Genomic DNA, 10612 nt, shown 5'->3' with positions numbered 1-10612 from the left:
TCTAATCCCTAGTTTGTCTGCACGTGCAAGCCTAATGTCAGACGCGTCTGTGCTCCCCTAACAGTGTTCATGATAACTTTTTTACACTTCTATTTTTTTTTCCAAATTATGTATAGAAGACGGAAATAGAAGGGGTTTTACTCATCTCTTTTTCAGCTAGTGCCACTCTACTTTTCAGCCACCATGTTGACAAAGGAGTTTCTTTATGAGGATAACATACTCCTAGCTTTGTTATAAGAGAGGGAAGGAAAACATTCTCAAACTTTTTCAAAATCTTAACCCATTAGAATTAGTAGCATTCCCTTTTGGATGAAAAAAAAAAAGAAAAAACACATACGCAGAAGGAAAGAACAAATAATTATATACCCACTTGCATACAGGAATTACCTCTGGATACCAAACACTAAAGGTGAATTCTGTTCTTATGTGTATTAGTCTTCTCTGGTTTGCTAATTAAAAAAACCAAATATTTATTTTTAAAATAATTTTCCATAGGAAAAATAATTCTTAAGTTCCTTCCTTCAAAATATTGTTCTGTTATTTTCAGAGAGTTTTTCATCTAGGATAACTCAAAGATCTTTTCCAGAGCTGTGTTGCAAGCTTTGTAATTGTTTTAGAATTGATTGCTATACGAAATAGGTTTATGTGTTCTGACAGTGTGTTAATACAATAAAAGGAATTTTTAGTAGCAAAGGAGTAACAATTTTTCATTGGTTGTAATAAGTTTTCCCCCCTTTTCATTGCTGTCTCTTTGTAGATAAAATGGGATTTCATAAGCTCTTGTTTTTCAACATCAGTTTCTAGGAAGGTTTTTTCATCAGGATGCCTTGTTCAAGGCTAAATACAGCTCAGAGGAAAATACATCCAAAAAAGCCTTAAAAAGATTTATTGTGTTGTGTTTAATGGGAAATATTGTTACTGTAAAAATACATTATAAGTTGTAACCTTGAATGTTTGTTTTCCAGGATACTTGAAAGTAAATGTAACAGCCTTATTTTCCAAAATAGATAAACTACTTTTCCTTTGGTATCTGTGCAGTATTTTCAAAATAATTTTCTTAGGAATTAAGTACGTGTTTTAGCATCGGTAGAATATTTTAAATTTGTATTTATCATTCAAATGTAAGCAATGTAGTTTGGAATATTCGTCCTCTAGGACTAGAGATGCTTTTATTAGTTTTACATGAACTATGTAGTTCCTACTTTCCGTGACTGGGTGTCACTGGTTTCTTCTTCACTTTTAATTTTAAATACTATCTGTGAAATTTTATAGATATACAGTGTACACACCAGAGGAAACTAGTGGCAGCTGACCTCAGATAGAGGTCACTAGTGGTAGCTAATCTAATGCCACTTTGTGCAGTCGACCCTCTGTATCTTTGGGTTCCTCATCCTCCCATACAACCCACCCAAATTGATCAGTGGTTTGTCGAATCTGTGGATGCAAAACCCACGGATACAGAGGCTGAGTGTATAATATACCCCATTTTATATAAGAGACTTAAACATCTGAGGATTTTGGTATCTGTGGTGGGAGGTTCTGGAACCAATCCCCAGCAGATCTCCAGGGAAAGTTGTACTTATGAATATGGACATAGGAACGGACTTTGGAGTGGACCCAATATGTGAAATGAAGACTTTCTGTACACAGTTGCTTTGCCAATATAAAATGGTACAGAGATGGGAAGTCTTGTGTGGCAGTCAAAAACCTCCTAAATATTTAGCAATTGGTGAAATAAAACCTAGCACAGAGCAGCCCTGGACGAGATAAATTTCTCAAGTTCAGTTCTCTCTTCTACCTGCTGAACAGGTGACTTGAACAAGATGTATCTCTCTGTAGGCCTCTGCTTTCGGATCTAGCCCTGGACACTCGCTAGCTTAAGGATTTTCACTGTGAGCAGGGGAGAGAAGGCTGCTGAGACTGCCTTTTTCACTCAACCGTCACTGCAGTACCAGTCACTAGGTGTATAGTTTTGAACAAAATCCCTTGTCTAATGGATCACGTAGTCTAGTGAGGGAGATAAATAATAAATAATTAATAACAGCTAATGTTTGTCAATTATTATTTGTAATACAATAGCCATTGATGATATAACTAATAATAATAATAATCAGTCATTATTATTGTTTTATATAGCTAATCTGTATTGAGTTATTTTCCAGAAGAATTTCAAAAGACTTTAATTCGTCCAATTCTCACATAAACCTGTGTAGTAAGTAGCATCATTACCATCTCACAGGAAATCTGGGGCATGTAAATTTCCAGGAGCATTGCCAATTTCCAGTAGCTGGTGAACTGGGATTTGAACCCAGCATAACTCATATTACCTTTCATTGAGCAAATAAATACATGGACAGTTAACAGTTAACAACTTAAAATTAGTTCTAAGAAGGAAATGACTCTGGTGCAGTGAAAGGGGTTTACAGAGGTGAGAGGTTCAGCATGTATGTAATTAGTTAACCAGAAAAAGCCCCTCTGAAACTTGAAGGTTGAGAAGGGAGAAGCCAGATGAAGAACAGAGGGAGAGTTGCTTAAGGGAGAAATCCTAGCAGATGAAAAGATTCAGAGGCAGGAAAAAAATTGCCTGTGAGAGTAATTGAAATAAGGCGTCTGGCTGTGAGAAAGTGCGCATGAGAGAGTGTACTTAGGTTGAGTCCAAATTGGGCCAGGTAGGCAGTTCCTGGGACCAGTTTCCTTTACACTCACCAAACTGCTTCCCACCTACACTGAAAACTCACTAACTGTGCTGCACTGATGTGAGTGCATGACACGTTTGAATCCCGTGGAAATGAAATCAAGTTGGAGTCCAGTTTACCCTTGGAGTATATAATTCCTAAGGTGGTTTCCAACCTTAGAAGCCTTGAGTTTGTGGAAACTCATATGTTTTCAAAATAATTTACTGATTCTATAGATGTTCTAGGAACGTATGATCATATTTCACATCCAAATGGCTACTCATACCCAAAAACTGCTCCCCCTAAGTACATGTAGCTTATTCCTAAATCTGTATTTTTCAGTATGCTTTCATTCGTTCAGATCTACCTATTACTGCCTACCTTGGGCCAAATGCTACAAATCCTAGGCATTCAAATGTGAGCAACATGGGTTGGTTTGCTACTCTTCTGGAGTTTGTAAGCTAATGGGGCAACAGACAGTTAAATACCTAACTGAAGTAAAATATGATGGGAGAGATAAAGTGTTGGGAGCACATGCAAAGAGGGAGCAGAGGCTGAGATTGCCAGAGGGAAGCAGTATCTAAGTTGAGATCTAAAGACAGAGGATAAGTTAGGAAAAAGGTTTGGGAAGAATAGCAATTCGGCGCAGGCACTGGCAAACACAGTCTAGCCTACACCCTGTTTTTTTTTTTTTTTTCCCCCAATACTGTTTTATTGAGATACATTCATGACTATTCACTTTCCATTTATTTTTGGCTGCTTTGATGCTGCCCTGGCAGAATTGAGTAGTTCCAACAGTGACTGTATGACTCATAGAACCTAAAATAGTTCCTGTCTGACCCTTTACCAGAAATGTTTGCTAGTCTCTGATCTAAATAAACGGGGAGGACAGGAGATGAATGAAAATGGAGAGAATACCAGGAGTAAGATAGAATTATAGCCTGCACTAGAGCATCAGAGAAGGGAATCCTGACCACCCTCCCCAAAAGATGTTAGAATACAAAAATGTTTTGAAGTAGAATCAACAAGACTTAGTGATTCACTGGACGTTGGGGGCATAAATAAGAGCGGTAGTCCTCTGTGGGACATTCAGTTATAAGGCCAGTCAAGAGTCCTGTTTGTGGTTGTTGATCACAGAAGGAAAGTGTTGGCTTGGAGATGTAGTTTTGTGACTTATCAGCATGTGGATGGTAATTGAAACCATAAAAATGAGATTCAATCCTTCATGCCTAGCGAGATCACGTGTAGGTGTGAACCTTGGACAAATCCTAATATAGAACAGCATTTAAGAGTTGGGTGAAGTAACACGAGGCTGTGAAGAAAATCAGGAGACTGTATTGACTTCAAAGACAAGGGGACAGGTTGTTTCAAAAGGCATGGCTGACACTGTTAAATGTTCAGTGTGTAGGGTGTTTATTAAGAGTGCTTGTAGGATCCTACAGGTTTGGAAAAGAGAGGAAAGGAGCATTATTGGATAGAAAGGGAAGGAGAGCTGTCATGCAGGTTTAATGACGGCCCATGGCTGATGCCATAGGGAGCGCTGGAGCTAGAGCAACAATCCTACAATGATCAGTTTGTGCTGCCCTGGCAAAGGCGGGGCCTTGGTGAGGGCGCACTTCAGCTGAGGCTGACTCTGGAGGGGTTTTCAGCTGCAGGCTGGAAACAGAACTCGCAGGAGATGAGAATCAAGTCCTTCCTGGAAGGAAAATATGGAAATCATTTTACACGTACTTTAGTTGGTAGGTATGTTAAGAAAAAGTTCAGGGTATCTCTTTCTTTAATGGCTTTGATATTTTTTTTCCTGAAAACAAGGAGGTAACTAGAACTCTTCTAACTGAATCAACTTTAAACGTGAAGGGAAATAAATGGAAGTATTCACACAGAGGTGGCAATCACTACTTCTGTGTCATCCCTGGTATCACTAGCAGCTGATTCTTGAATTTGAAGCCTGGTTTCTCTACGTACTGTGTAATGTTGGTCAACTTACTTACTTCTCTGAGACCTGGTTCTCTCATCTTTATAATAAGGGCATAATGGTGCCCACCTTAAAGTGTTACAGTAAAGACAGAATAAGCTAACATATACAAAGAACATAGAATAGCTCCTGATATATAATAAATGCTTAATAAGTGTTATTATTCTTATTCTTAATAATCATTACTAGTATCCATTAAGCTATACACTGTTATTAATTAATAGCATTGTTAATATTAATATTGCACTCTTTAGTTTTCTGAAACTGTGGTGCATGACATACAACAGGCTGTGTTTTATTTAAAACACACATTACTCATGCTAGGTAACCACCGTTATATTTATTTTCAAGAGGAGAAAATCGTGGCTCAGTGAGGCTAAGGTGGCCTTAGAAAGAGTAGAGCTGAAGTTTGAATGCAGTGTGTCAGATGCTCAATAGATCAAAGGCATCTAAATGTCAATCCTAACTTTGGAAAACTACAAAATCTCTCCTTTCCATTCATAGCACACAGTTTGTTTTACAAAAATGTAGCAGTGTATTTATTCCTGGGAAAAAGTAAAGCAATGAATTTGATTCAGGTTTTTACCAACTTTCAGAAAGTTTGATGGGATAGTCAGATGTTGATGAACCAAATTATTATGGCTTTGCATGACATTAAAGTTGGGCTACATTCCTCTTCACAAAAATGCTTTAAAGAATTGATACATAGTATATAATATGCATTCATTCAACAACCTTCCGTGAGTACCACTATGCCCAGGCACTATTCTAAGTGTTTGAGAAGCTAAGATAAACAAGACAGAGGGCCCACCCTTAACAATGCAACAGTTTAGGAGAAGGAAAAGGAAAGAATTGTCTGAAAAAGAAGAAGAGTGGGTACTGTGGTCAGTAAGCATTAAAACATTAAACCACGTATAAAAGGCAGGGGAACCATGATGCAGAAGCTGACTTACTATAGATGGTGGTTCAGGTCAAGGTTTCTGGGCAGATTGAAAAAGAGAGAAAGTAGTATTTACAGCTAGCTGCGTTTTGGGGAGTGATGTTTTTACAGCTAGCTTGGTGGTTCTGGTGTGGGCTTGCAGTACTTAGACTCTGTTTGCGGGAAGTATTTGTAGTATTTTCTCAGAGCCTTCTTCAGCGCGCAGGGGGGTTTGTGTGTCCTGCCAGTCACACTGGTCACACCCAGGAGTCATTAAATTGAGAGTTGTAGTAACCGGATCATGAGCACATGCGTTGCAGCACCGTACCTAGTAGTGAAGGAAACAGTCTAACGTGCTCACACTGAAGGCTATCATGAAGATGTTAATAATAAGTTTAAAATAATGTTGGACTATGTCTTGACATGGAAATACTGCAAGGACATATTTTAAGTAGAAAAAAATGCAATTCTCAGAAAGTGAAACAAAATAAAATGTGATTTTATTTAATTTCATTTATATATGCATATGTGTGTATGTGTATAAAATCCAGTATAAATGTAAATGAATGCAAATATTGTTTATATGATAATAAAACCACAGAAAAAGGCTGGAATAATATAAAAGAAAATTTTATTACTGGTTTCCTCCAAGGTGGAGAGTGGCTTTAAGAGACAGGGGAAGAGAAAGGATACTAAAATAATTTACATCATTTTAATTTTTTTGAAAATTGTAAGTAATTAAAATATTCATATATTAATTAAAAACATTTAAAAATGTTTACTCTCTTTCATAGACATCTGGTACATAGTAGGTATTCAGTAAGTATTTATTAAATAAATTTTAAAATGCCAGTGTTTATAATATGTATACCATCTATTTATGTTACTATAATTTGATGATTGCCTGACCTGCCTCCTCATAGGGCTATTAGGTCAAATTAAATCTGGTAAAATTTTATTTAGCACAGTCCTGTTCTCTCTGTTGTTCAATATCTGAAAATAATTATTGAATACATTTCCTTTAATTTTCGACTGCTACTGTGGGATAGAAATTCCAGTATCAGTAACTTTCTCATTAGATTTCAAAGGTGATAAGCATCAAAGGAATGGAAAGATAATTCCAGAAGAAATAGATTTCCAAAATGAAAAAAAAAAAGTATGTGAAAATTCAAAATTGGGGGTAATAGAGATGAAATGTATGGGAGTGAGTTTATTAGGCCTGGACTTGACTTAATTTTCCAAATTTCCACATACATAGTCACATTTCCTTCTTAGTAAAACTGTGTCTTACTAACTTCTGTGTGTAGGATGGGACTTTCCTAAGTGCCATTGAAGAGTAACACAATAAAAGTAACCAACAAATACTGAGAACCATAAAGAGAGTGTTCAAAGAGGAAAAAAAAAATGCAGTTGATAACATTAACTCACAATTATTTTCAGATTTTTAATATGGAAAAAGCAGGTATAGTATTTATAATAAATAAGGCCTATGTAATGGTTAGGAGTATAGGAAAATAGAGAAATTGAAAAGTGTCTCTGATGTAGTAGAAACAAATAAAATGTAAGAACACTGTCATTTAATTGAAAGTCAAACTTGTGAGTGTAGTCTTTATAGAGCTATATGATTTGGTTCCTCCTTTCATATCTCTATATTGTAAGAAAGGCTTCATTAACTTTTTCTTAGACAAATTTAGAGGCATGCAATAATTAATTGGAGAATCCAGATATTTCTACACCATCCTTTCAGGGAGTTCCCTGTCAATGTTACTTTATTTAATGTGTACAGTAGTGCCCTTCACTTTAAAAGTTCCTAAGCACATAAAAAATAAGAGATTAGTATTAAAATATTTAAATAGACAAAATGAAAATTATATAGTATTTGAAACTCAGCAGATGGAGTTGGTTTTGTGGAGAATATTTTCCACAAAACTTAGATGTGTGATTATCAATGGCTACAATCTTTGTTGCAACAGCAAGATGAAAAGAAAAAGCAAAGTTCTGAAAATGGGGCTCCTACAGCTAAAGATTCTCAGCTCTTCCAACCCCTTCCATTTCACAGGAGTTTGCTAATGTCTTTGAAAATAGGAGCTACCAAAAGCCAAACAACATGGAGGGAAAATTTCATGAAAGATGTTTGTGATTATCACACATTATCACCTCAAAAAGGCATAATTTATAAAGCACTCATTTTAAAAGCACGCAAAACATACTTTCCTTACCTTCAGACAGTTTAATGTCTACCATGGAACTTACTAGATATATGAGCAAACAAAAGTCTGCTGAAAATGGAAAACAGAATCTGGGAAAGGAAACTTTGAGTGAGGAAGACTGGCAGAGGGAAACACACAGACTGAGTCAGTGAGTTAAGGTTTTTAAATGTTGAAAGAAAAAGAAGAGGGCAGAGAAAATAAAAGCCTCTAACAAATAGGAAAGGACATAAAAATCGATGAGCCATTGATAATGGGTTATATCTGGCTCTATTTTTTGAAGGAAAAAAATGAAGAAAAGGAATTTAGGAAATGGGGAAATAATGATAGCCTGGTTAAAGTAGTTATTGATGAAATGTAGGTAAGAGGATGCTGGTCATGGGACTGAATAAATAGCTCACCATACATTTGGGAAGAGTATCTAATGAGATCCTAGTAGGGCGGATCATCATTCTGTTCCAATTCAACATCATTCTTAGTGACACACAAGAAGTGAATAATACATAATTGGGGGTTGTACAGAAATTGAGTTTACAGTTACTGCTGGAAATATTGCCAAGAGAAAAAAACTATAGAGCTAATGGATTAAATAAAAGTGAGTGTAGATATATAAGCCAAAATAAAATTACCTTTGCCAAACCAATGAGGCAGCCAAGAATACTAACAGGAGAAGAAGAAAAGCAAATATACCCCCTAATTAATATTGGCATATAATTTGTTAACTAGTAATGTACACATTTTCTTTATCTTAGAAGCTTTCATGGAGTGGATCCCTTACAGACAGTACGTGTGGACCAACTGATGTCAGAATGATGATGCCTCTATGGACTGGCTCTCTAGACCAAAGAAGAGCAGGTCCAGTCCTCAGCTGTATAGATCTGAATCATATACTTAGCTGTTATTAAAATATAAGACTAATCAAGGTAACTCCACAGCTCTATATTCTCAGGCATCTTTAAGTAGTATGAGGAGGAAGAGAAATTACCTAAGGGAAGCTTTCACATGACCCTCCAGAAATGGGAAAAATTAGAGAAAGTGATAGCAAGAAAGTGAACAGATGACAGTTTCAAGAAAGGAAGTGATAACCTTTGCCAAATGATACTGGAAGGTCAAATAATAGAGGAAAGAAATGTTGTTCTTGAATTTGGCAATTAGGATGTCTTCTGTGAGAACTGACAGATAGTTTTTTTGTGCAGTGGCTGGAGCACAGTCTGGATAGCTGTGATGGATGAGTGATTGGTTAAGAAAATAGGAAGAGGAGATAGAAACTATTTTCCCAAAAAGGTGAGTCCTGATGAGAAAAAGTGAAATAGGGTGGTAACAGGAAAAACACATAAAGGATAAAAAAAATGACATTTTTAAATGGGAGATCTTTGCTGAGTAAAGAATTAGTAGATGGGAAAAGGGACTTTCTTACTAAACTTCTAATTTTTCATGACTCAGTTCAAAAGCCGCCTCCCCTGTAAGCTTTCTCATTGTTCAGCTGACTTCACCCCCGTCTAACTGAGGGTTATCTTTCTGTTTTGCTTTCTTTGCCATTGCACGCCACCTAGCCCATCCCTCAATGATGCCACTCCCTGTAGTTTTCTAATATTTCTGCTCATCTCTGCCAGATTGAGTTTCTTTAGAGAAGCAGTTACGACCGCATCTTCAGTTTCTGTCAGAGTGGATGCCACATCATTTTGATTAATAAAGCTGTGTTAATAAATGAATAAACAAATGCAGATTTCATGTAGTTTTCTAGACCATACAGAACTCTTAGCTGAAACTTCATCTTGAAACAAGGATATAGATTCTGGCATAACAGTGACAAGACACAAGCTAAAGAGGCAATGTGGTGTAAGATCAGAAAAAATAATAAGGGAAGTGTGACTCTGAGACTAAGAATGGGACCCCAGTGATGAGAAATCTAGAGTAAACCACCAAAAAAGTTAGTATATGAAGCAGTGAAATTCAAGAATCTGGAGGTTAGAAGCTAACCCATGAGGAAAACTTTTGAAATTGAGACTTCAATTCCTTCTTACATCAAAACTCTGTAAGTACACAAGGAAACAGTTCATAGGCCAACAATTGATATCATTTCACTTTCAGTCTAAAAAGCTAAAAGACATTTGCTTCTTTAAATATTGATATAAGTTGAAAGAGGAGTAGGGATGTATTGAGAACCTCTTTCCAGTAGCTTAAAAAGAGAGAGTTTGAGGGAAAGTTGTATAGAACACACAAACGGGAGAAGCTTTTATTTGAAAAGACACAGTAACACTAGGAACAAAAAAGAAATCTATAAAGTGGTTAAGATCAAGATCTTAATAATGACCTTGGTTTAAGATCTTGTGATCCTTTTCATCCCGTTTCATGTGAAATAGTTGGCAAAGTGAACATGAAGGTCTTTGCTTGACAGACTGTGGAATCATTAATATGACGTGTTTATGGCCCTCCAGTCATGCGCAGTCTGGCCCCAAGCTTCTGAGGCTTTCGTCATCCTCATGGTGCAGTAGGCGTGATTTGAAAATTAATGATGTCAAAGGGCAGGTCAGCCATAGCACTCATTGAGCTGATGATCAAAATCACCCACAGTGGAGGGGTGTACACAATCCACTTATGCAAGCGTTCTCCTAACACTACTTGAACTATTAGCAGAAAAATGGTGAGGCCATAACTCTTGTTGGTCACTATGGAAAACATTAAAAATAATCTGACAAAAAAATTGTGGATATGGGGTGTATACGAACAGAAGTCTTGGAACTTTGACTTTCAACTCCAATTACTATTTGCAGCAAACTAGATGTCTTAGTCAGGTCAGGCTGCTATAACAAATTATAATAGACTGGGTGGCTGA

Source organism: Camelus bactrianus, chromosome 30 (genome assembly GCF_048773025.1).
Source record: "Camelus bactrianus isolate YW-2024 breed Bactrian camel chromosome 30, ASM4877302v1, whole genome shotgun sequence".
Classification (NCBI taxonomy): Eukaryota; Metazoa; Chordata; class Mammalia; order Artiodactyla; family Camelidae; genus Camelus; species Camelus bactrianus.
The sequence above is the reverse complement of the archived record's forward strand: the minus strand, read 5'-3'. Positions refer to the sequence as shown.